A 5,520-nucleotide genomic window follows, 5' to 3' on the forward strand; every position below is an offset into this window, starting at 1 on the left:
AATGCTTTAGAGGATACAGGTTCCTATGCACAGCCTTCTAGATATCAAGTGCTGGTGATGTGCAGTCGTTAGTAAAATCCATTTTTTTTTAATTATTATTTTAGTGAACAATGAAATGCTTTGTTTTGCTACGATCACTATTGAATTACACAGATATATTACAGGTACCTTTGGTCATCATGGTGTTGTCAGGCTTCGGAATACAGGCCTACAGTATACTGCATTTCTGTATTGTTTAGCCTGGCGTAGCCAGAACTATATATACTGATACCGAAATGATATTGAAAGTGTCCCCTCTGTTTTGTGTTGAATCAACATTGGATTTTCAACCAACCATATTGACATAGGTATTTGGGACAGCACTTCACAAGATCACCTGTGTTAGTATAGTTGAAAATCAAACGATGATTCAACTTAAAACAGAGAGGACACTTTCAATTTCACTTCAACGTCAGGCTTCAATGTAGTTTCAATATTTCAAACCATATCTAAATGTTGATTCAACTAAACTTTGCTATCTGGGCTAAACCAATTGGCACAGCAATATTGCCTACCATAAATCTAGTATGCAAAATGACCAAAACATCCTTTTTCTCAACATATGCCTTAAAGAGACCCTATGCAACTTTTTCATAGTCATAAAATCACTCAGAGATCGTTGTTTTGCTTGACTGACCAGTTTCATCGAAAACAGTAATATTTCCTCCCGCCCCCAGTGTCCCTATCCGCTATTGCAACCTTGCAACTTTCTGATGAGCGATCGTCTTCAGTTTACATCTGGAAGTCAGAGACGCGTAAGGAACAAGAAGAACCACGCTTACAATTTATATATTTATATATAGCCTATACTGTATATGTATAAATATACACGCGAAAGCTGTCGGGGAAGCTCTGCAGAGAAATATGCAAGCATTAAACGAGCGAAAACGAAAAACGAAACCGAGACCAGAGAAGAAATCGCCAATCCTGCATAATTCCTCTTTAATCGCTATTTTATGTTCTTTCTCAACTTTAATCTAACGTCTAGCTTCTCTTGGTCAGAATGGACACTCAGGTGGTGTGATAGAATGTGCACCGTTGTTCTGTTGCCCTGATGATTCGATCAGTTCTCTGCTGGGCATTGCAGCTTCTCAATGGAACAAGTCCAGTCTTTATTTCCGGACCCCAAAACTCTGTGGGCAGGATTACATTTGCCGCTGGCATCCAGGCTAAAGATTGTGTATATTGTGTATAAATATTGTGAAATATTGGCCTTTACCAATTTATCTTTGGCTTTAATCCACCTTAAGAATTCTCAGATATTTTTGTGTACCTCTATTCGTACCAATGTTTTAAGCAATGGGTATCATATAGTCAGTCTGCCATAGAGACATTATTGCATGTACATAGAAACTCATTACATATCAATTTCTACCAGTTTTCTATCTTTCCGAAACTTTTTGTATATTCTCAGCTATTTTTCACTTTATTTGTGGTATTTGTGGTGTGGGGATGAATGTTCTTTAAATTGCTTTCAAATCCAAAATGCATGTGATTGAATACTGTATGTGAACTCACACACACACACACACAAAAAAAAACAATAAAACAACTATGAAAAGACAATACTAGAAATGCACTCATTTGAATGACATACTGTATCATGATTGTGAGACATGTTACACGTCACATATTTTTGGCTTAACACATCATGAAACAGAGTCAACACGTGGTGATATTAAATTAAAAATCATTCCTCTCTCTCCCTCTCACTCTGTGTGTGTGTGTGTGTGTGTGTGTGTGTGTGTGTGTGTGTGTGTGTGTGTGTGTGTGTGTGTGTGTGTGTGTGTGTGTGTGTGTGTGTGTGTGTGTGTGTGTGTGTGTGTGTGTGTGTGTGTGTGTGTAGCCAAGCAAGGAACACTGAGGTCACATAGTCTGCCTATTTCATTCAACTTGTTCAATTGTTCAATCCTCTACACACACACATAGTTTGAATGTGGAACATGTCACGTCGTTTTCATAATGTATTTTATTTTTAGCACGTCATCACCTGAGTTTAATTTCGGAGGAAGTCACATGACTGATGCTCAACAGCTAAGCCTTTCAGAGCCGGACAGATGGGAGATGAGACAATGTAAGTAAGATAAGACTTTAATGTCCCAACGACAGAAAATTGTCTTGGGCAAGTAAAGTCGCATGTTGCCTAACATGGCACCCTCAAGAGACTTGGCACACATACATTGCAGGAGCATTACATTACATTCCGTTCCATAACATAACAGAAGGGAACACTGAACTGCACAAACAAGAATCAAGCAACACAGTAAGCTATAGGCATGTACAAGATACAACAGCATACCAGGTAAATAAATGAATAAGGGGGGGGGGGTAATAATAACATAAAATAGCTGGCAAGCACCCCAATCTATTTGGTTTTCTTGTTGTCCATCTTATTATTTAAGAGAGTTATTAAAGTTGGGAGAAACAAAAGTTTGATTTGTGCGCCAACACTCTATATCTACTCCAAGAAAGTAATAACTCATATTCGGAATGCAGGATATGGTGCTAAAACCACCGCCCACTCAACTCTCTCTGTACAGACACGCACACAAATATGCCGCTGGGGTTTCAATGGGAATGAACTTAAATTAGTCAAGCTGAGATGAACAAACAGACATCTCTCACTTTAAAGTCTTTCTTCAAACAGAGCCACACACACACTGACATACACACAGTCACATATACATACAGACATGTACATGTATACATACACACAAATGTGGGGAAATTTCCAAAACACTAGACAACATCTTAGCTGTTAAATGTCTTCTTGGGTTGTTGTTGTCCAATTGGCTACACTTTAATGAAATGTAAATATCACAAGGATGATCTCAGTTATTTTTTGTTTTTCTCTTAGCTGTGATCTCTAAGCTCAACCTCCCCTGGGAGTCTGGAGTGGTTCTCTTGTCCATGACCTCTAAGGTCAACTGTCTTCGGGAGTCTGGAGTAATAACAGCTTTCTTATAATTATTTTTTTTTATTATTATGACAGTTATATTTTACTTTCATTATGTAACCCATCAAGAATACCCTGTTTGCTATACATAATGGCAAGACTTTGTCTAGGGCAGACTTGCTGCTCTCATACTCGCCTAGGATGTATGTGTGTTTGTGACCTGTTTCCGGTGTCGTGAATAAAGCTTTGTACACTAGGATTTATCGATAAATTGATCAATCGATCAAAATAAACTATATGGAATGCCTGTCTGATGAAAATATTAATGTGTTTGCATTCAGTGTCAGTCTTCAGTAAACTCTCTCTATCTCTCTCTGTATCTCTCTCTCTGTCTGTCTTTCTTTTTGTCTTTGAACTCAAAAGAACACAGGAAAGAATTGATTATCTTTTGTGTACTACAGTTGCTTTTGTATACATACTGTGTGCTGAAGACATAAACTACATGTAGGCCTAGACTGTAATGAAGTAACTTGGATGTCAGCAAATTATAGACGCTGAGGAGAGTTCCGGAACTGCACATCTGGAATGTTTTATACTGTGGTCTCTTTGATGTGTCATGTGCATCTCTGACCACATACTAGGACAGACAGACATTATTCCTCTCACCCACTAAACCCTCTCTCTCTCTCTCTCTCTCTCTCTCTCTCTCTCTCTCTCTCTCTCTCTCTCACATAAAGAAGTTCATGTTTAAGTAGGCCTATGGGATCTTTGAAAATCCCTTTTTTAACCATGGTATCAAATGTGGCATCAAGAATACTGTGATTGTACTGGTATTGGCACCAACTAATGAAGTCTTGGTATATGACTAACAGATTATTTACTAGAAGTAAATAACAACAATCAATTCAAAATAGAGTCTTAGCCAATACCTGGCACAGATTTAACACACCCGTATTAAATGAACGCACCCGTGTGTCAAGGTGTGTCACCTATTTTCCATCAGCGAGCTCTTGCCAAAAAGCAGGAAATTCTCTTTTATAGCAATCCAGGAAATGATTTAATGACACTTCAACCCGTCAATGCACACAAGAAGCAACACTGTGGATACAGGCCAGGTATAATTTCCATGCAAACGAAACCGATACAGTGAAGTTTGAATTGAGAAGCGCTGGTGTGTAGCTTGCTTGGCAGGTTCTAGATACATAGATTTGAAATGATAGTATCGTGTCCCTGTTTAGGGAGGGTCAATATATCCATAGTGCCACGTGGGAGTTCTGAGAAGCAGAAAAACTCCAAGACTCAACCTGATACAAGACATTATTGAATACATGTCAAATAAAAATTTACATGATGATAACATTAATTTCTAAAGACCGTTTTGAATCACCAGGGGAATCCTCTCATCATGACAGCGAGGAGTCAGGGGTGTGTCCCGTAGGATAAAAAAATTACACATTTAGTCCATGGTTCTACAAGTGAGACCCTTTTACTTCTCGTACAAAGCCCGTTGACATGATATCAAAAATGAATTATATCATTCTTCTCATTCTTTTTTGTCTATGCGAGAATCCTTCCATTGTACCTTTAAGTAGGCTACAGTATGCAGAAGTTGGCTTTACACACACACACACACACACAAACACACATTAACATGCAAATATGTTTTCAAAGGCAATTTAACACCCATTTTTTATACACACTCATCTAAATGTGGTGATTGAGAGATATTTTGTCATTATAAATATACATGACACACAGAGAGAGAGAGAGAGAGAGAAAAAGAAAGAAATAAAGAGGGGAGTCCATATCAAACACAGTCAGGAATGGAAATCCTGACACACACAGTCCAGTCAAACATAATTCCTTGTATGTAGTACTTATTACCAGGCTTGTGTCATTGTAGTCTGCAGAGACGGCCCTTAGTCTGCTGAGATACCGGATCTCCTTATTGCATCTTTTTTTTTTCCGGAAGGCTAACTTCAGTCTACTGATGGTCACCTTCTTCCAAGTAAAGTACCTTTAATATAATCTGAGTTTTGATCTTAAGAGTTTGGAAATATCAGGGACTGCCCCTGTTATTATGTTGTTTTCCCACTGGGAGTGTTCATGTGCTTTGCCCTCGGAATGTGTGAAACACATGGATGCCACAACAAAGGTTAAAACCTGCCCTGACTAATCTTTGAAGATTTAAAATGTGTTTAAAAAAATTATCTCCTTATGAAAACATTTCCATCTCTGTTCTTAAAATGTACAACCAATATACAAATGTCATACAGGCTTTTTAATTCATTCCTTATCATCTATTTTCCATCAGCAAGCTCATGCCAAAAAGCAGGAAATTATCTTTTATAGCATTCCAGGAAATAATTGAAGGACACTTCAACCTGTCAATGCACGCAAGAAGCAACACTGTGGATAGGCCAGGTATAATTTCCATGCTAACGAAACCGATACAGTGACAGTGACTAAGTTTGAATTGAGAAGCGCTGGTGTGTAGCTTGCTTGGCAGGTTCTGGATACATAGATTTTAAATGATAGTAACGTGTCCCTGTTTAGGGAGGGTCATTATATCCATAGTGCCACAA

The sequence above is a fragment of the Sardina pilchardus genome, chromosome 1 (genome assembly GCF_963854185.1).
Source record: "Sardina pilchardus chromosome 1, fSarPil1.1, whole genome shotgun sequence".
Taxonomy (NCBI): domain Eukaryota; kingdom Metazoa; phylum Chordata; class Actinopteri; order Clupeiformes; family Clupeidae; genus Sardina; species Sardina pilchardus.